Raw genomic sequence first — 23100 nt, forward strand, 5'->3', positions numbered from 1 at the left:
CTACCATGATCCTGACATCTGGTGTGTGCAGGCCTTGGAAAGAAATGGGTATTTAAAATTTAAAAAAACAATCCCCCCTTGAACCCAAGATATTATGCTATCATGCCTACTATGAGAATATAGCCTTGAAGGAAGTTGGGTGAAGTTATCTTTTTACATACTTTTGGTGCAAGAGTAAGCAGACCTATGCAAGATAGGGGCATTAGCTTGACTGACATATCAGTGAATGTTTAACACAATGTAAGGAGCAGTGGTTCAGCAGTAGGCCAAAAAGCGCATTGTGATCATAGCTTAGAGCAAATTATCAGCTCTGAAATAGCCTGAGAGGAGTAGTTGGATTTATAATTTCGAATATATCGGTGGCAAGAGCACAAGCATTGGCCAGGACTGACTTGGGTGCACAAATAGACCCCCCCTTGGATTTTTCTGAGATACTAGAGAACAGATGGAATTTAAGAGTGGTAAATAATGTCCTAAAATTCCACAAGGATGATGGTAGTAAGATAACACATTGCATTGATTTTGCTGATCTTACTTTGTACTCATGACCTGAGGAATTATTGTAATTTTAAGGTTACACAGATAATATTCCTCTTCCAAATAGTCATTTGCTTGAGGATATGGAACATGTCTCATTCAATTTTGCATTATCCATGCCTAATATGGTTTCTGTTACATAGAATGTGCTAACAATGATTGAATGAAAAATGAATGAATGAATGTTGGAGTGTTGAATGAATTACAGGGTGAATAAAACACAGGGCTGATACAAGAGATATATTCACTATGAATGGGTGTATAAACTTATCCTGTTCCCACATCATAGGCTTCCCAAAAGAAATCACAGAAACGTGAAAACGGTTTCAAAGAGAGGAAGAGAATTTATAGTGAGAGCCACCTAGGACATGCCGTCTCACAGCCTTTTGTATGCCAGGGAAGGAGAGAAAACAGGACACATGGATTGACTATATGCTCACACACCAGCAACTGTCAAAGAGACAACTTGAGCTATTTGCAAAGTAAATTCTATAGTTACTGATGACAGTTGTTTGTCTTTGTTGGTTAAAAACACCATTTCCAAACCTAAAATGTCTTCGTCGTGCCTGAGGGTGCCACATTATTGATGACTGTGACGTTCTCTTCTTTCACAAATCATCTCATTCTGTAATTTAAAAAAAATTAAACTAAAACATTTCAATCAAGTACCTCAACTTGTATGAAGCTACTTCAAGGATTTAACAGTGATATTAAATAACATAGCTTGATTCTTTCACAAGAGCTTTATTTCAACCAGAAAGCATATTACAGGTCCCAAAGGAGGATCAAGATACAATAAATATGCTTCTTCCATCAAGCTGATTTTCCTGCTTCCCAATTTCCACAGAGGATTAACACCAAGCCCTTTCATACCAGAATACTAGTGTTTCAGTTGACAATTTGGGTCACTTATTTATGTATAGTTCATTCAAAGCATAGCTCTTCAGCTCTGCCTCCCAACCTCCAAAACACACATGTGAAGCTTTAATTAAAACTGATGCATATGTGCATCTGTGTAATTCCTGCAATAGACTGTGAGCAAAGTGAGGGCAAGGATTATCTTATTAGACTATCATCATGATGCTGGGCATAGTGACTGCTGTATTATGAGTGTTAAAAAGATGTTTTTTAAAAAAAGTGTTACAAGTTGGGAAACAGTTAAAGGGTCTTGGGTTTTGGAGCAACACAGTCCTGAATTCGAATCCTAAATTTACCACTTTCTATATATTTTATTTTACGTGTGTCATTAAAAATTCTTAGGTCTCAGATTCTCACTGAAATAAGGAAAGGCATTTCACATTCTCCCAACTCAATTGCAAAATGTATATTATGAATGTAAAGCAACTAGAATGTACCCTGGAAAATACATTCTAATTATTGATCATCTACTATCCTTATTAGCTAGGAGTTAAGAAAGATCAGTGTGAACTTGAGTGGTCTAGAAATACTTCATTGAGAAGGGAGTTTTATTTTTAAATAAACGCAGAACAAAAATTTATCGAGCTAAAAAAATCAGAAAAAAATGTTTAAAGAATGATGGGAATAATTTCTACTTAAAAATCTAATATATTTACTACCTTTTTCTTAAGAAAATATGTATAACAGCAAGTGTGTTTATCACTTCATGATGGGCTAAGCAAATTATAAAAGTAGTGGTTCTTACACCAGAGAACTTACAAACTTGTGTACACAGTGAACACATAGAATGACTAAATAGAAAAATGAGACAATATATGATTAACTGTGAAAACTTGTTAAAACAACAAATTGAGAAAAGGTAAGGTCAGGATTGGCTAGGGTGGTAAGGAAAATGCTTCATAAATGTGGCTGGACTTAAACCATAATTTTAGGGTGGGTTTAAATAGGAAGAAGAAAAGAATAGTGTGTTCTAGGCAGATGAAACAATAATGAATAAAAGAAAACCTTCTCCAATTTGCACAAGTTACTCTTGAGCCACTAATGGCAAATTGCCTTCCTAGAAACAAAATATTCAGACTGAGAAGCAATAGAAGATATGGTTGATAAGTAAGATGATACTTTCCTATAATCTCAATCAAGGATATAAATGTATAATGAATTCTGACCTAGCTTAGAGACAGCTAAAAAGAGAAAAGAGGAATCAGTTAGGATCAATAGTAGACAGCAGAAAGTCATGAGATAGGGATTGGACAAATAACTGGGTAGAAGGAAAAGTAACATAGTGGATTGTGAAGTACAAATAAGTTTGCTGAGAAGGAATCAGAATGGAATAATGGTGAGGTTAATTTCATGTGAGATTAAATATATAATAATTGGTTGAAATTTTAAACAATTACATAAATCTAAGAGTTTAAAACAAAATATTATAAAAGAGATGTTTCTTATTGTGATGAAATAAGATCTTAGTAGTTTTGTAGAATTCCTTGGACTTAACTGATACCCATGTCAAATATTTCTTCTAATCAACTTTTAAGTGGTTTTGGACCCCAATTTTTATCTTCACCCTTAAAATCTCTCTTGAGCTATCAGCCCACCTTTCCCATTGCCTGCTCTACATTTCCATATAAATATCTACTGGAAGCCAATTTAACATGTAAAAACTGACATCGTAATTTTTTCTCCCAAACATCCTCAGCTACTTCCCTATCCCGATAACACTGATAGTGACATCCTTGTTTTCTCACACTTGAATTATTAGAGAAGCCTGAGCATTTGAGGAAGCAGTTGCCTCTTCCAGCTTTTCCAGACTCATTTCAGCAGGGAAAGACCTTAACGAGTCAGCACAGCTGACTCTGGATGGGTGGGCCAGCTGGTAGCATCTGTAGATGGGAGGGGCTTGCTGTCTGGTACTTTCAGAGGGGAAGGTTCATGTTCTGAGGTTGAGAAGGGTCATTGGGTGAGCTCTTTAGCTGGGTGGTGCCACTAATTATATTCCACGGTTGGGCAGGGCTGCAGGCTGTGCTCCCTGGCCAGGTAGTGCCATTGGTCGGACTGCATTCAGGTTGGGCTTCAGGGTTGGCTCCACCACTGTAGGGGATCTCAAGCTGTGCTTCACAGTTGGAGGGGGCCTCAGCCTGGGTTTCATGGTCAGGTGCTGCTGCAGGCAGTGTTCCACAGCTGGTTGGAACTGCAGGCTGGGCTCCGTTGATTGGGCAGGCCACCGGCTATGCTGCACACTTGGGCTAGATTGTTGGCTGGGATCCCTATTCAGCTGGGGCCAGGGGCTATGCTCACATTTGAGCAGAGGTACTGGTTTACTCAGGCAGGGCCATATTATGGGCTCTGTGGCTGGGCCAGACTGCTGGGTACCCAAGCCAGGAAGAGCTGCTGATCACCGTGCTCCTTAGCCAAATGGAACCACTGGCTTAGCACTGTGAGTGAGCTGGGCTCTCTGGTCTGGTGCTGATACCATCAGGAACCTGGTCTGCCAAGATCCCTGCACTGGTCGCTTGAGCCCTACCCCTTTCTTTATTTCTCACTGACCCCTGGCAGTCTAGTCCTGCTGATTACCCTAGTATTCCCTGTGATGTGAGACAGAATTGGCTTCCCAGGAAGCTCGCCGGAAAATTGGAGAAGCTGTATGTCTGCCTCAGGCTCTCTTTTCCCCACTGGTAAAACCATAGTCCCAGGGGAACCTTCTCTCTGTGGCTCTGTGTTGGCCTGGGGAAGGGGTGACATGGTCAAAGTGAAACTGCTCCTCTTATCCTTCTAATGCAGCTTTTCTTTTTTTTGGTTGTTGTTGTTCGTTTGTTTTGGGATATTTTTTGTGTGGTCAAGGGGATGATTCACCTTCACCCCTGGGTTCTGGGATTTTCATAAAGGTGTTCTTATCTGTGGAAAGTTGCTAGTCTTTCTGTGAGGGGAAATAATGCCAAGGACCTCCTATTCTGCCATTTTGCTGACGTCACTCCAGAAGGATTTTGGTAGAAATTGGCAACTGGAGTGGAGTCAAAAAATTATAGAAAAATAAAAAAGAACTTAAAATAGCAAAAAACATTTTGAAAAATAATAAAGCTGGAGGACTCCCACTAATTACTTTCAAAAAGTTACTCTAAAGTAATTTAGACAGTGTGGTATTGGTGTAAGAATAGATATATATAGCTTAATGGAAAAAACAGTTCCACAATAGACCTACATATTGTACAGCCAACTGATTTGCAACAAATAAAATTCAGTGAGGTAAGGGATAGTCTTCAACAAATGGTGCTGGAATATTTGGATATTCACTGCATAACCATGAACCTTGATCATTACTTCATACACGTACAAATATACCAAGATTAACACAAAAAGCATCACGTGAGAAGGCAAAAAAAAAATTTTAAGCCCTCTTGAAAAACACAGGAGAAAATCTTTGTGAGTTGAGATTAAGTGAAGATTTCGGAGAGGACACAAAAAGCAATTACAAAAGAAAATAATTATAAATTGGACTTCATCAAAACTAAAAACTTCTGCCCTTTGAAAGATGTTAAGGAAATGAAAATACAAGCCCCAGGGAGAAAATAGTTGCAAAACATCTGATAAAAGATTTATATTCAGAAGATATAAGGAATTCACTTTATATGACACACAGGACTATTTTTAAAAACAGCAAAATATTTGAACAGACGCTTCACCAAAGAAGATAGAAGAATGTCAAATAAGCACATAAAAACATGCTTATCATTATTAGTCATTAGGAAATTTTAAACTGAAAAGACAATGAGATACCTCTATACTTATTGTGCTTTCATATATCTTCTTTTGGGAAATGTCTGTTCAAGACTGTTAATCTACTTACTGTCTTTTAATTATTGAATTGTAGGACTTTTTATATATTCTGGATAAAGTCTTTGTGAGATACATGTATGGCACATATTTTATAACACTATCATGACTATACATTTTCATAATGATTTTTTTTTTTTCGATACGCGGGCCTCTCCCTGTTGTGGCCTCTCCCATTGCGGAGCACAGGCTCCAGACACGCAGGCTCAGCGGCCATGGCTCATGGGCCCAGCCACTCCGCGGCATGTGGGATCCTCCCGGACCGGGGCTCGAACCCGCGTCCCCTGCATTGGCAGGCGGACTCTCAACCACTGCGCCACCAGGGAAGCCCCATAATGATATTTTTATAAGCAAAAGTTTGTTGAAATCCAATTTATCATATATTTTATGGTTAGTCCTTTTTGCTAACCCCAAGGCAATAAAGGTATTCTCTTATGTTATCTCCTAAAATCTTTCTACTTTTAGATGTTATATTTAGATTCATAAACCACCTTTATTTAAATTTTGTATATACTATGAGAAATGGGTTAATTTTCCACACATACAACTGTTCCAGTGCCATATATTGTTCTGTTTTATTAATCAAGTTGTCTATCCTTTTGCCAATATCACTCTGTTTTGATTACTGTATTTTTATAAGTTTTGAAGTTCCAAGTTAAGTAACCCAACCTTACACTTTTTTAAGAGTTTTGGCAATTCTGTTTTTTGCATTTTCATATACATTTTTGAATCAGTTTTTAAAATATAGTTTGCTGGCATTATGATGGACATCTTATTTTACATCTACAGATTGATTTGTGGAGAATGACAGCTTAAAAATATAAAATCTTCCAATCTATGAGCATGATTTAGCTCTTAACTTATGTCAGATCTCCTATAATTTGCATCAGTGGTGCTTCCTACTTTTCAGTACAGAGGTCTTGCATGTCTTTCACTTTATCTAGTCCTAAATATTTCATGCTTTTGATTCTATTGAAAACTGTATTTTTATTATCTCATTTTCCAGTTGTTTGAAATATTACCAATATTTTTCTTTTTTCTTAGATTATTTATACTTTTATTACAAAAGTACATTCACAGTTATTTTATAAATGATAAGTGAATAGTAAACTTTATGAGTAGTTGAATGTCTGAAAATGGCTTTATTTATCATGGTTAATTTATGATTCAGTATAATTTTGCTAAAGATGTTGAAGGCATGCTATATCTGCTGCAATCCATTTTTACCCATATGGGAATCATATGCTAGTCTAATTATTGTTTCTTTGCAGTAGAACATTTTTTTCTCCTTAAGAAATTTTTAGGATTTCTTTGTACTTAGTCTACTGTAATTACTGTAAAAAACACAAACAATATTGTGTTTAGGTATGTTTTTATTTTTCATGCATACTTCTTGGCACTCAATGGGCCTTTTCAATTTGAAGGCACATGTCTTCCTTCAGATAATTTTCAGGTAATTTTTCTTTATTTCTTTAGAATTTCTTCCTTTCTATTTTATTAACCTTCTGTGACTCCCTCACTAGATACTGGACCTCCTGACTTGATTCTAAGTATATATTATCTTTATTCTCATATTCTCTATCTCTTTGTAAACTTTCATTTTTATTCTGGGAAATACTCCATCTTTCATACCCCCTTTTTAATAGTTGATACCATATATTTAAGTTCAAAGTATCCTGAGGTATTCCTTGATTCTTTCTTAACATACCATATTAAGTTATATCTTCTTGAAACTTAGCGTATTTATAATTGTGCGTGTGTATTTTTTGACAACTTCACGTATTTTCATATTCCCTAGGGTCAATAATTTCATTTGTTTACTTTGGTTCTCTTTTGTGCCACTAGATTTTTTTTCAAACATCTAGTTATTTCTTTGTTGTCAATTTGTATTTAGGAATAAAGGAACAGGTTTTCTTACATAAGTAACTGGATGGGTTTCCTTTGCATTTGTGAAGTCTACTTGTGCCTAACAGATGTCTGCAATGGAAGAGCTAAGGCTGAGCTCTTTGAATATCAGCAGATCACATCAACTGACAGGATTCATTTTACTGTGTGTATATATATGAATCTAGCAGACAGAACACACATACCTCAAACACTAATGCTAGGACAAGGAAGGTTGTCTCTCTGGGTTGTCAACACCAGTGCTAGGAGCTCTAGCTTTCCACAGGTGGAAATTATTTATAGATTAAATCTCCAGTTATATTCTGAGTGTTTGTACATGACATGCAAAGGAAATTGTGGCATAAGTTAATTCACACTGATTTTTTTTTCTTATCAAACTAGTGGTGTTTTTTGAACTTTTTATTTTATATTAGAGTCTAGTTGATTAACAATGCTGTGTTAGTTTCAGTTGTACAGCAGAGTTATTTAGTTATACAAATACATGTATCCTTTTTCAAATTCTTTTCCCATTTAGATTTTTATATTATATTGAGCAGAGTTCCCTGTGCTATACAGTAGGTCCTTGTTGGTTATCCATTTTAAATATAGCAGTGTGTGCATGTCAATCCCAAACTCCCTAAGTATCGCACACTGATTTTCTGTAGATAAAACTTCACTCATTTACCATTACTTATGGCCCCCTAGCTACTCTTTCTTAATCTTCACAGTACTGAGTTTAATTTCATAACATCTATATGGTTTTGCCTCCAAGGAATAAACAATTCCACCTCTACTTTTGTCTTACCCTTTGTCAGTTTCTGGGTTAGACACTTACTCTGATATGGTCTAAATGATTTAATTATATTTTAAATTTTCTTAAATTCATTAAGATCTTCTGTCCAATGATATCTAAAAATATCAAGAGAGCTCATACATATTTTCATTAACAATCATTATTTCCCCTCTAATTTCAATGAGTCTTCAGCAAAAAAAAAAAAAAGAGGTAAATATATGTGCTCAGTCCACCAACTTGTACCAGTAGCCTACATGTAAATGATATCATACAGTATTTGTCCCTCTCTGACTGGCATATTACACTTGGTATAATGTCCTCCAGGTCACAAATGTTAGAATTTACTTCTTTTTTAAGTCTGAAGAATATTCAGTTGTGTTTATGTGTTTGTGCATATGCACGTGCATGTGTGTGTTTGTATCACATTTTCTTTATCCATTCATCTCTCAACAGACATTTAGTTTGTTTCCATATCTTGGCTATTCTGAACAATGCTGCAATGAACATGGGAGTACAGACATCTCTTTGAGAAAGTATTTTTTTTCCTTTGGACATATACCCAGAAGTGGGATTCCTGGATCATATGGTAGTTATATCTTTAATTATTTGAGGAACCTCCAAACTGTTTTCCATAATTGCTGTACCAATATACATTTACACCAGCATTCCCAAGGGTTCTCTTTTCTTCACATCCTCACCAACATTAGTTATCTCTTGTTTTTTTGATAATAGACACCCTAACAGGTGTGTGTTGCTATCTCGTGGTTTTGACTTGCATATCCCTAATGATTAGTGATGTTGAGTATTTATTTTCATATACCTATTGGACATTTGTATGTCGACTTTGGAAAAATACCTATCCAGATCCTTTGCCCATTTTCATTTATTTTTTTATTTTATTTTATTTTTTTAACATCTTTTTTTGGGTATAATTGCTTTACAATGGTGTGTTAGTTTCTGCTTTATAACAAACTGAATCAGTTATACATATGTTCCCATATCTCTTCCCTCTTGCGTCGCCATCCCTCCCACCCTCCCTATCCCACCCCTCCAGGCGGTCACAAAGCACCGAGCTGACCTCCCTGTGCTATGCGGCTGCTTCCCACTGGCTATCTACCTTACATTTGGTAGTGTATATATGTCCATGCCTCCCTCTCGCTTTGTCACAGCTCACACTTCCCCCCCCATATCCTCAAGTCCGTTCTCTAGTAGGTCTGTGTCTTCATTCCTGTCTTACCCCTAGGTTCTTCATGACATTTTTTTCTTAAATTCCATATATATGTGTGTTAGCATACAGTATTTGTCTTTCTCTTTCTGACTTACTTCGCTCTGTATGACAGACTCTAGGTCTATCCACCGTATTACAAATAGCTCAATTTCGTTTCTTTTAATGGCTGAGTAATATTCCATTGTATATATGTGCCACATCTTCTTTATCCATTCATCCGATGATGGACACTTAGGTTGTTTCCACCTCTGGGCTATTGTAAATAGAGCTGCAGTGAACATTTTGGTACATGACTCGTTTTGAATTATGGTTTTCTCGGGGTATATGCCCAGTAGTGGGATTGCTGGGTCATATGGTAGTTCTACTTGTAGTTTTTTAAGGAACCTCCATACTGTTCTCCATAGTGGCTGTACCAATTCACAATTCCACCAGCAGTGCAAGAGGGTTCCCTTTTCTCCACACCCTCTCCAGCATTTATTGTTTCTAGATTTTTTGATGATGGCCATTCTGACTGGTGTGACATGATATCTCATTGTAGTTTTGATTTGCATTTCTCTAATGATTAATGATGTTGAGCATTCTTTCATGTGTTTGTTGGCAGTCTGTATAGCTTCTTTGGAGAAATGTCTATTTAGGTCTTCTGCCCATTTTTGGATTGCGTTGTTTGTTTTTCTGTTATTGACCTGCATGAGCTGCTAGTGAATTTTGGAAATTAATCCTCTGTCAGTTGCTTCATTTGCAAATATTTTCTCGCATTCTGAGGGTTGTCTTTTGGTCTTGTTTATAGTTTCCTTTGCTGCGCAAAAGCTTTGAAGTTTCATTAGGTCCCATTTGTTTCTTTTTGTTTTTATTTCCGTTTCTCTAGGAGGTGGGTCAAAAACGATCTTGCTGTGATTTATGTCATAGAGTGTTCCGCCTATGTTTTCCTATAAGAGTTTGATAGTTTCTGGCCTTACATTTAGGTCTTTAATCCATTTTGAGCTTAGTTTTGTGTATGGTGTTAGGGAGTGATCTAACCTCATACTTTTACATGTCCCTGTCCAGTTTTCCCAGTACCACTTATTGAAGAGGCTGTCCTTTCTCCACTGTACATTCCTGCCTCCTTTATCAAAGATAAGGTGACCATATGTACGTGGGTTTATCTCTGGAGAAAAATGTGTATTCTATTGCTTTTGGATGGAATGTCCTTTAAATATCAATTAAGTCCATTTTGTTTAGTATATCATTTAAAGGTTGTGTTTCCTTATTTATTTTCATTTTGGATGATCTGTCCATTGGTGAAAGTGGGGTGTTAAAGTCCCATACCATGAATGTGTTACTGTCGATTTCCCCTTTTATGGCTGATAGTAGTTACCTTATGTATTGAGGTGCTCCGATGTTGGGTGCATAAATATTTACAATTGTTATATCTTCTTCTTGGATCCATCCCTTGATCATTATGTAGTGTCCTTCTTTGTCTCTTCTAATAGTCTTTATTTTAAAGTCTATTTAAAGTCTATTTTGTCTGATATGAGAATTGCTACTCCAGCTTTTGGTTTCCATTTGCATGGAATATCTTTTTCCATCCCCTTACTTTCAGTCTGTATGTGTTTCTAGGTCTGAAGTGCGTCTCTTGTAGACAGCATATATATGGGTCTTGACTTTGTATCCATTCAGCCAGTCTGTGTCTTTTGGTGGGAGCATTTAGTCCATTTACATTTAAGGTAATTATCGATATGTATGTTCCTATTCCCATTTTCTAAATTGTTTTGGGTTCATTATTGTAGGTCTTTTCCTTCTCTTGTGTTTCCTGCTTAGAGAAGTTCCTTTAGCATTTGTTTTAAAGCTGGTTTGGTGGTGCTGAACTCTCTCAGCTTTTGCTTGTCTGCACAGTTTTTAATTTCTCTGTTGAATCTGAATGAGATCCTTGTTGGGTAGAGTAATCTTGGTTGTAGGTTTTTCCCTTTCATCGCTTTAAATATGTCCTGCCACTCCCTTCTGCCTTGCAGAGTTTCTGCTGAAAGATCAGCTGTTAACCTTATGAGGATTCTCTTGTACATTATTTGTTGCTTTTCCTTTGCTGCTTTTAATATTTTTCCTTTGATATTAATTTTTGATTGTTTGATTAATATGTGTCTTGGTATGTTTCTTCTTGGATTTATCCTAGATGGAACTCTCTGCACTTCCTGGACTTGATTGACTATTTCCTTTCCTATGTAAATAACTATAATCTCTTCACATATTTTCTCAGTCCCTTTTTTTTCTCTTCTTCTTTTGGGACTCCTATAATTCGAATGCTGGTGTGTTTATTTTTGTCCCAGATTTCTCTGAGGCTGTCCTCAATTCTTTTCCTTTTTCTCCTTTATTCTGCTCTGCAGTTGTTATTTCTACTATTTTATCCTCCAGGTCAGTTATCCATTCTTCTGCCTCAGTTATTCTGCTATTGATTCCTTCTAGAGAATTTGTAATTTCGTTTATTGTGTTCCTCATCGTTTGTTTGCTCTTTAATTCTTCCAGGTCCTTGTTAAACGTTTCTTATATTTTCTCCATTGTATTTCCAAGATTTTGGATCATCTTTACTATCATTACTCTGAATTCTTTTTCAAGTAGACTGCCTATTTCCTCTTCATTTATTTGGTCTGGTGGGTTTTTACCTTGCTCCTTCACCTGCTGTGTGTTTCTCTGTCTTCTCATTTTGCTTAACTTTGTGTGTTTGGGGTTTCCTTTTCACAGGCTGCTGGTTCATAATTCCCATTGTTTTCACCCCCAGTGGGTAAAGTTGGTTCAGTGGGTTGTGTAGGCTTCCTGATGGAGGGGACTGGTGCCTGTGTTCTGGTGGATGAGGCTAGATCTTGTCTTTCTGGTGGGCAGGACCACGTCCGGTGGTGTGTTTTGAGTTGTCTGTGAACTTATTATGGTTTTAGCAGCCTCGCTTCTAATGGATTGGGTTGTGTTCCTGTCTTGCTAATTGTTTGGCATAGGGTGTCCAGCACTGTAGCTTCCTGATCGTTGAGTAGAGCTGGGTCTTAGTGTTGAGATGGAGTTCTCCAGGAGAGCTTCTGCCATTTGATATTACTTTGGGCTTGGAGTTCTCTGGTAGACCAGTATCGTGAGGTCATATCTCCCACCTAAGAGGCTCAGGCCTGACACCCCTCTGGAGCACCAAGAACCTGTCAGCCACATGGCTCAGAAGAAAAGGGAGAATAAATAAATAAAATATTATAAAATAAAGTTATTAAAATAAATAATTAAAAATATTCTTAAAATTAAGAAAAATTAAAAAGTAATAAAACAGGAAGAAATTAGAGAGCAACCGAACCAGAAAACAAATCCACCAATGATAACAAGCACTAAAAATGATACTAAAAAAAATGAAAAAATTGACAGAGAGAGCCATAGGACAAATGGTGAAAGCATAGCTATAGAGACAGAATCACACAAAGAAGCATACCCATACACACTCACAAAAAAAGAAAACGGAAGAAATTATATATATCTATATATAAACAGAAAAAAGGAGGAGAGCAACCAAATCAAGAAACACATCTACCAATGATAGTAAACTCTAAATGCTAAGCTAGGATAAACGTAAGACCAAAAATTAGATGCAGAAAGCAAACCCGAAGTCTACAGTTGCTCACAAAGTCCACCGCCTCAATTTTGGGATGATTCGTTGTCTATTCAGGTATTCCACAGATGCAGGGTGCATCAAGTTAATTGTGGAGATTTAATCCGCTGCTCCTGAGGCTGCAGAGAGAAATTTCCCTTTCTCTTCTTTGTTTGCACAGCTCCTGGTGTTCAGCTTTGGATTTGGCCCCGCCTCTGCGTGTAGGTCACCCTCTGGCATCTGTTCTTCATCCAGACAGGAGGGGGTTAAAGGAGTGGCTGATTAGGGGGCTCTGGCTCCCTCAGGCTGGGGGTGAGAGAGGGGTACGGAATGTGGGGTGAGCCTGCATCGGCAGAGGCCATCATGACTTTGCAGCAGCCTGAAGCATGCCGTGTGTTCTCCCGGGGAAGTTGTCCCTGGATCATGGGACCTTGGCAGTGGTGGGCTGCACAGGCTCCCAGGAGGGGAGGTGTAGGTAGTGACCTGTGCTTGTACACAGGCTTCTTGGTGGCTGCAGGAGCAGCCTTAGCATTTCATGCCCGTCTCTGGTGTCCATGCTGATAGCCATGGCTCACACCCGTCTCTGACGCTCATTTAGGCAGTGCTCTAAATCCCCTCTTCTCGGGCACCACGAAACAATGGTCTCTTACCTCTTCGGCAGCTCCAGACTTTTTCCCGGACTCCCTCCCGGCTAGCTGTGTCACACTAGTCCCCTTCAGGCTGTGTTCACGCAGCCAACCCCAGTCCTCTCCCTGGGGTCTGACCTCTGAAGCCCGAGCCTCAGCTTCCAGCCCGCACCCACCCCAGCGGGCAAGCAGATAAGTCTCTCAGACTGGTTAGTGCTGGTCAACACTGATCCTCTCTGTGGGAATCTCTCTGCTTTGCCCTCTGCACCCCTGTTGCTGCACTCTCCTCCATGACTCTAAAGCTTCCCCCACGTCCACGCCCTGTCTCCACCAGTGAAGGGGCTTCCTCGTGTGTGGACATGTTTCCTCCTTCGCAGGTCCCATCCTTATTCTTTTGTCTCTGTTTTTCCTTTTTTCTTTTGCCCTACCCAGGTACATAGGGAGTTTCTTGACTTTTGGGATGTCTGAGGTCTTCTTCCAGCGTTCAGTAGGTGTTCTGTAGGAGTTGTTCCACATGTAGATGTATTTTTGATGTATTTGTGGGGAGGAAGGTGATCTCCATGTGTTATTCCTCCAACATCTTGAAGGTCCCCTGGTTATCTATTTAAAATATAGCAGTGTGTACACATCAATCCTAAACTCCCAATCGATCCCTCCCCTCCAAGCTTCCCCCTGAGTAACCGTAAGTTCGTTCTCTATGTCTGTGATTCTTTCTGTTTTGTAAATAAGTTCATTTGTATCAATTATTTTAGATTCTGATTATAAGTGATATCATATGATATTTGTCTTTTTCTGTTTGACTTACTTTGCTTAGTATGAAAATCTCAAGGTCCATCCATGTTGCTGAAAATGGTATTATTTCATTCTTTTTGAATGGCTGAGTAATATTCCATTGTATATAGGTACCACATCTTTTTTATCCATTCATCTGTCAGTGGACATATGGAGGTTCCTTAAAAGACAAAAAATAGAGCTACCATTTGATCCAGCAATCCCACTCCTGGGCATACATCTGGAGAAAAACTTGGTTTGAAGGTATACAGGCACCCCAGTGTTCACTGCAGCACTGTTTATAATAGCCAAGTTATGGAAGCAACCTAAAAGACATTTACTTTTAATTAAGTCCAGCTTGTCAAATATTTTTTTCAAAGATCATATCTTTGGTATATATCAGAAAGTCACCATCAACCTTCAGGTCATCTAAAGTTTCTCCTATGTTTTATTTTTCCAGGAGTTTCATAGTTTTGCATTATACTTATATGTCTGTGATCCATTGAGTTAATATTTTCGAAGGTAGTAAGGTCTGTGTCTAGACTCTTTTTTGCATTTGGATGCTCAGTTTTTCCAGCACCATTTGTTGAAAAGACTTTTTTCTCAATAAAACTGGGAGAAAAAATACTTTTTCCATTGTAATTTATTTGTTCCTTTGTCAAATATTAGTTGATTATATGTATGCTGGTCTATTTCTGAGTTCTCTATTCAGTTCCATTAATCTACTTCTCTATTCTTTCATCAACACAACACTCTCTTGATTACTGTAGCTTTATAATAAGTTTTGAAGTCAGGTAGTGTCATTCTTCCAACTCTGTTCTCTTTCAATATTGTGGTGAGTGTTCTGAGTCTTTTGCCTCTCTATGTCAACTTTAGAATCAGTTTGTCAATATCAACAAAATGACTTGCCAGTATGGTTACTGGGATTGTATTGAATCAATAGATCAAGTTGGGAAAAACTGACATCTTGACACTACCGAGCCTTCCTGTCCCTGAACATGGAATATCTCTGCATTTATTTATTCTTTGGTTTATTTCATCAGAGTTTTATAGTTTTCCTCATATAGGTGTTATATATCTTTCATTAGTTTTATACTTAAGTATTTCATTTTTGGGGCGAGAGGCTAACGTAAATGGTATTGTGTTTTAATTTCAAATTCCATCATTGCTGGTATTTAGGGAAACAATTGACTTTCATATCCTGCAACTTTGCTATATTGTTTATTAGTTCCAGGAGGGTTTTTTGCCTTTCTACATAGTCACATCATCTGTAAACAAGGACAGTTTTATTTTTTCCTATCAAATCTGTATACTTTTAATTTCCTTTACTTATTGTATTAGCTAAGCTTCCAGTATGAGGTTGAAAACAAGTGGTAAGAGAGGACATCTTTGCCTTGTTCCTGATCTTAGTGAGAAAGATTCTAGTTTCACACCATTAAGTATGTCGTCAGCTATGGATTTTTGTAGATATTTTTTATCAATTTGAGGAAGTTCCCCTCTATTCATAGTTTACTGAGAATTTTTATCTTGAGTGGATATTGGATTTTGTCAAATGTTTTTCTGCATCCATTTATATGAGCATGTAATTTTTCTTTAGACTGTTAATGTGATGGATTTACGGTAAATGATTTTCAAATGTTGAACCAACTTGCCTGCCTGGGATAAATCCCACTTAGTCTTTATGTATAATTTTTTTGTACATTGTTGGATTTGATGTGCTAATTTTTAAATGACTTTTCCATCTACATTCTTGAGAGATTCTGGCCTATAGTTTTCTTTTCTTATAATGTCTTTTTCTGGTTTTGGTATGGGGCTAACCTTGGCCTCATAGAATTGAGTTAGGAAGTACTCTCTCTGCTTCCATCTTCTGGAAAAGAATGTATAGAATTGGTATAATTTCTTCCCTGAATGTTTGGTAGAATTCACCAGTGAACCCATCTGGGCCTGGTCCTTTCTGTTTTGGAAAGTAATTAATTATTGATTCAATTTATTTAAGAGGTCTGTTCAGATTGTGTATTTCTTTTTGTGTGAGTTTTGGCAGATTGTATCTTTGAGGAAATCAATCCCTTTCACCTAGCTTACCAAATTTGTGGACACAGACTTGTTCATAATATTTCTTTATTATCCTTTAAATGTCATGGGATGTATAGTGATAACCCCTCTTTCATTTCTGATATTACTAATTTGTGTCCTATATCTTTTTTTCTTAGTTACCTTTGCTAGAGGCTTTTTTATTTCATTGATCTTTCTGAAGAACTCATTTTTTATTTCATTGGTTTTTGTCTATTGATTTCCTATGTTCAATTTCATTGATTTCTGCTCTCATTTTTATAATTATTTTCTGTTTGATTTTTTTGCTCTTCTTTTTCTAGTTTTCTAAGGTGGAAACTTAGATAATTCATTTTAAATTTTTCTTCTTTTCTAATAAATGCATTCAATGCCATATATCTCCCTCTAAGCACTACTTTCACTGTTTCTCACAAATTTGGATAAGTTCTGTTTCTATTTTCACTTAGTTCAAACTATTTTTTAAATTCTCTTAAAATGTCTTCTTTGACTCATGGGTTATTTAGAAGTGTTTTGTTTAAGCTCCAAGTATTTTAGAATTTCCCAACTACCTTTCCATTATTAATTTCCTTAATCATTGGTCTGAGAGCAGACTTTGTATGACTTCTGTTCTTTTAAATATGCTAAGGTATGTTTAATGGCCCATTATGTGGTCTATCATGGTGAATGTTCCTATGAGTTTGAGAAAAATATGTATTTTTCTGTTGTTAGATAAAGTAGTCTGTAGATGCCAATTATATCCAGTTGATGGTGTTTTTTAATTCAGCTATGTCCTTACAAATATTCTGCCTGCTGCATCTTTCCATTTCTGATGGAGGGATGTGCAGTTTCCAACTATAATAGAGGATTAATTTATTTCTTACAGTTCTATAAATTTTTGCTTCAAGTATTTTGAGGCTCTGCTATTATGCACATACACATTAAAGGATTGTTATGTCTTCTTGGAGAACTGACTCCTTTATCGTGATTCAGTGTCCCTCTTTATTCCTAATAACTTTGCTTCCTCTGTCTGAAATTAACATAGCTACTCCCACTTTCTTTCAATTAGTGTTAGCATAGTACATCTTTCTCCATTCATTTACTATTAATCTGTATGCATTTTTATATTTAAAGTGGGTTTCTTGTAGACAACATATAGTTGAGTCTTTTTTCTTTTTTTGATCTTCTCTAATGATCTGTCTCCTATGGATATATTTAGACTCTTGATGTTCAGAGTGAAGTAGTGTGAGTGCCTTAGAATAACAAAATAATCCTAATTCTTCCCTTCCATCCCTTGTATCATTGCTGTCATTTATTTCACTTCATATATAGTGTATAAGCATATACCTTAAGCATAAATAATTAAATACATTGTTGTTATTATTTTGAACAAACTGTCATCTGTCAGATCAATTATGAATGAAAAAACAAAAAGTTTTAACTTTACCTTCACTTATTTCCTTCTCTGATGCTCTTCCTTTCTTAATGCATGCCCAAGTTTCAGACCTATATCATTTTGTTTTCTCTAAAAAAAATTTTTGAGCATTTCTTGCAAGGCAGATGTACTAGCAACAAATTCCCTCAATTTTTGCTTGAGAATGTCTTGATTTCTATTTGACTTTTGAAGGATGATTTCATGTGGTACAGATTTCTAGGTCAGTGTTGTTTTTTTTCTCTCAACACTTTCAATGTTTTACTCCAATCTCTTCTTACTTGCATGGTTTCTGAGTAAAAGTCAGATATAATTCTTATCTGTGATCCTTTATAGGTTTTTTTCCTGTAGCTTCTTTCAGGATTTTTTCTTTGCCTTTGATTTTCTGAAGTTTGAACATGCCTTGATGTAGTTTTATAAACATTTTTTCCTGCTTGATGTTTTTTGAGTTTCCTGGATCTATGGTTTGGTGTCTGACATTAAATTCAGGAAATTCTCAGTCATTCTTTCAAATATTTCTTCAGTTTCTTTTTATCTTTCTTCTCTTTCTGGTATTCCCATTACAAGTGTGTTACACCTTTTTGAGTCGACCCAAAATTATTAGATATTCTGTTTTGTTTCTTTCAGTATTTTTCCTCCTTGCTTTTCAGTTTTGGAGTTTTCTATTGAGATATTCTCAAGCTCAGAGATTATTTCCTCAGCAGCTATGTCCAGTCTACTAATAAGCCCATCAAAGGCATTCTTCATTTTTGTTATAGTGGGTTTTTGTCTCTATCATTTCTTTTTTGGTTCTTAGAATTGCCATCACTCTAATTACTTTGCCCATTTATTCTTGCATGTTGTGCATTTTATTCATTAGAGCCCTCAGCATATTAATCATAGCCCTGCTATATCTGATTTTAGTCCCAATGCTTGCTCTGTCCTTTAAAAGTGTGTTTTTTGCCTTTTCGTGTGGCTTGTAATTTTTTTCTTGATATCTGGACATGTACTAGATTAAAAGGAACTGCTGTAAATAGCCTTTACTATTGTGGTGGTAAGGTGTGCGGGGAGTGGAAGGTCTATAGTCCTATGATTAGGTCTCAGTCTTTTAGTGAGCCTGTTCCTCTGCACTGTAAATATCAAACATGCTTCTCAGTTTTCTCCCTTTCTCTTAGTTGAGACAGGATGGCTGGAAAATGCAGGAGCTGAGTATTTCCCTTCCCCCATAGAAGGCTAGAGGTGGCTCAAGTTGGGTATTTCCCTTCCCCTAGGTCAATTAAGTTAGGTTAAAACCCCAGTAAGTTAAGTTCTGATGAGAGGACAGAACTTGTTTAGGAAACTAGAATGCTGTGTTGTGTTTTAAAATGGATCCTTTTCCCCTCTCCCTCACAGAAGCCTGAGGGGATTTTTCACTGATATTTGCTGTGAGAACCTGGTTAAGCTCCTGGAGGTAGAACTCATAAAAGTGTGCTCCTCCTCCAATGACTGGATTTTCTTGGAGCTTTTATTTTTCAGACTTGCCTACACTGGGCCTCCAGCAATTTTTCAATTATGGTTCATGTTTTCCTACCCCAGCACTGGTTCCCACAGGGATTTCTGCTTGTGGGTTTTGCACTGGTGAGTGTGATTCTCTGGGTTTGCCTGTTGTCTCTCCAATTTTGGGTGCCATGGTTTGTCCTGTGACCTTACTTCACTTATGGATCTAAGAGGAGTTGTTGATTTTTAAATTTGTTCAGCTTTTTACTTGTTAGGAGGAACTGGGCTACTTCCAAGCTCCTTATATGTCAAAATTGAAACCAGGTGTCTTATTGATTTTTCTTGTACATTTATTGCCGTACTGAATAGTGAGCATAGAAGACTTCCTTTTCTTGTTGTCTTAACTCATTTTATAATTGTGGAAAAAACAGTTTTTTAAGATCAAAGAATACAGAAACGATCAGAACAATAAAGCAATAAAAATACATAAAAAGAGGGCTTCCCTGGTGGTGCAGTGGTTAGGAATCTGCCTGCCAATGCAGGGGACACGGGTTTGAGCCCTGGTCCGGCAAGATCCCACACGCCACGGAGCAACTAAGCCCGTGCACCACAACTACTGAGCCTGCACTCTAGAGCGTATGAGCCACAACTGTTGAAGCCCACATGCCTAGAGCCCATGCTCCACAACAAGAGAAGCCACCACGATCAAGAGTAGGCCCTACTCGCCATAACTAGAGAAAGCCCGTGCCCAGCAACAAAGACCCAACTCAGCCATAAATAAATAAGTAAATAATAAATAAAATTTAAAAAAATAAATAGATCAAAAGAAAGAAAGGAAAAATGAAAAAAAAATAATGAAACAATGTGTCCCTTCCATGCATTCACATGTTCATGTAGCTAGAATGTACATGTGGGGAAATGGTAAGAAAAGTCATTTATTTTCATTAAAAAAGAATATATTTTGAAAAATCTTAAATTCTTTTAATATGCTTGAAAAGATGAATTATGAGTGGAATATCTTTTTAAAACTTAGGTTAAAATATTAGGCAGCCTTGCACAGGAAAGCAATGGGACAAAAACTTGCAGTAACTTTTGTTGTTGTTGTTTTAATTTTACCCTAGTGATAAACAGGTAAAAATGTAAATGGACATTCATGGCAGTCCTGTCACAAATGTGAATAATAAGCAGTTCATCTAAATTGAGAAATAAATTTTATGGATGAAGTTTTTCATATAAGAAAGTATACTTTAACTTACTAAATATTTATTGACTGATTGGCCTCCAGCTCTAAGACTGCCTCCTTACTAACTTTGAAACTTCAAACAAGTTAGTTTATCTCTCTGAGAATCATTTACTTCAACTTTGAAGTAAGGGGATTAGTTTTTATTATCCCTTCCCTTTTAATGTTTATTGAGAATCGACTATGTGTCAAACTGTGTGCTAGAAGCCATTGCACAAATCATTTCGTTTAATCTTCTCTATAACTCAGTGAGGTAGGGATTATTATCATCCTCATTTTACAAGTAAGGCAACAGATATTTTGTAGTTAAGTACTTAAACTTCTCCAAATTTTTATCTGAAAGACTGTTAGTAAGCAACTTTCTTTGCATAAATAAACTAAAAAGATGTTAGAGTTTGTGCTCAAACCAGTCCTATCACACTACTAGATTATATGGTTCTTGCTACTGTAACATGCTGTTCTAGCTGATTTATCAATTTTACCATTTCCAGTAGGTAAACAATATTGGTGAAAATGTTACCTAGATTTAATATTCAATGATTTTAAGCTCATTGCCAATTAAACTTTCACTTTCCCCGTATGAAGTCTTTCCAGGCAGAGATCACTGAAGCAAAAGACAGAGAATGTTCCCTCAGTGAAAATCTTTAATAATTCACTTCAAAATAAATCCCCAATTGTTGGAAAATCAGAATTTATGGAAGGATACCCTTTGGAGAACTGAGAATTTTTTTGCAGATGATCTGAAATTAACTAGGTGTTAAATAAAAAGGAGAAATCTGTTTAAAACATGTATCCCTGTGGCAACACAGTAGCAAGGTAATAGAAGAAAAGTCATTGTTATTCTCAGCTTCAGGCTTGGTAGATGACTAAAAGTAATCTGGATTGTAGAAGCAAATCAGTGTCTTAGCAGGATAATTTTTTCTATAACTATATAATAGTTATAGAAAATTGTATAGATAATAGATAATTTTATACTATAACAAGGCTGTAAACTGCCTACTAATTTCTAGATTCTGTGTTTGATATAAGAGAACTTGGGAACAGTTCCAGCTTGCAGTCTGATTAAGGAAACGAGATTTATACAGATGGTGAAGCTAAAGAATAAATGAAGGCAGTTTGTAGGGATTTCCCAATTAGGTATCACTCATCATGGGGAATATAAGTACACAGAAAAAGCAAGAGATTCTTATGGCATTTTGTAGCTAGAGCTTTTACATACAAGGTGAAATATGAGTTAGGTATTGCTTGGAGGACAGAAGTGGAATATTTAGTTAAGTAATAATCAGACAACAAAGCTTTTGTGAAGCAGTTTGTACATATAATCTAAGAGGTTTGTTTAGTACAAGTTTGTTGCCAGAGGCATCTATACTCATAAAGATTTTAGAGTTTCCAAAAGTATTTCAAAATCAGGACAATTATTGACTGCACTTTGTTCCTCAAGATGATTGTTGATAGGTGCTATGGTGCTGATGTTTATATTCTATTATATTGGTGATTGGATAAGCACAGTTTGACGCTCCCTTATCCAGTTGGATTGGGTCCTCTGTGGGGGATATATGACTCTTACATTGCTAAATTTGATAAAAGATATAAATTAAAACAGACAAGAGGCTCAATGAGCTCCAAGTAGTATAAATTCTGAGATCACACTGAAACACATTAGTCAAATTTTCAAAAGCAAAACACAGAGAAGATTTTGAAAGCATCAAGAAAGAAGTGACTCATTGTGTACAAGGTATCTTTAGTAAAATAATGGTGATTTCTCTTTAGAAATCATGAAGGCCAGAAGGCAGTGAGATGATATATTAAAAGTGCTATAGGAAAAAAAAAAACCTGTTCAACCCAAAATTCAATATCTGGCAAAACTACCATTGAAAAATGAAGCAGAAATTAAGACATTCCCAGATAAACAAAAGCTAAAGAGTTTGTCATTAATATATTTGCCCTAATGAAATGCTAAAGGGAGTTCTCCAGGCCAAAATGAAAAAAAAACACTATAAAGTAATGCAAATACACATGACAAGATAAAGAACAGTGTTAAAGGTAGCCATACAATTAAATATGAAAACCTGTAGTATTGCATATTTTTTGTAATTCCTCTTTGTATTTTCCTAAATGAGTTAAAAGACAAAGGCATAGGGCTTCCCTGGTGGCGCAGCGGTTGAGAGTCCACCTGCTGATGCAGGGGACACGGGTTCGTGCCCCGGTCCGGGAACATCCCACATACCGCGGAGCGGCTGGGCCCGTGAGCCATGGCCGCTGAGCCTGCGCATCCAGAGCCTGTGCTCCACAACGGGAGAGGCCACGACAGTGAGAGGCCCACGTACCGCAAAAAAAAAAAAACAAAAAAAAACAAAGGCATAAAACAATAAAGATATGCTAATGTACATACAATGTATAAAGATATAATTTATGACGATAACAATGTAAAGGAGGGATAGAGGTGTAAAGGAGCAGAGTTATTGTATACTACTGAATCAAAATTGGCATCAGTTAAAAACTTAAAGGTAAAATGTTAACTGTAACACCCAAGAAAATTACTAAGGAAAAAAAGTATATGGAAAAATAGTAGAGGAAATCAAAATGGTACAATAAGAAACAGTGATTAATCATAAAAGAAGGTAATGAAGGAATCGAGGAACTAAAAATGTACATGATACATAGAAAAGAAATAAGAAAATGGCAAAAGTCCTTCCTTACTGATAATTACATGTAAAAGGATTAAACTCTCTAATTAAAAGCAGAGATTGTTAGAA

Source organism: Globicephala melas, chromosome X (genome assembly GCF_963455315.2).
Source record: "Globicephala melas chromosome X, mGloMel1.2, whole genome shotgun sequence".
NCBI classification, from domain to species: domain Eukaryota; kingdom Metazoa; phylum Chordata; class Mammalia; order Artiodactyla; family Delphinidae; genus Globicephala; species Globicephala melas.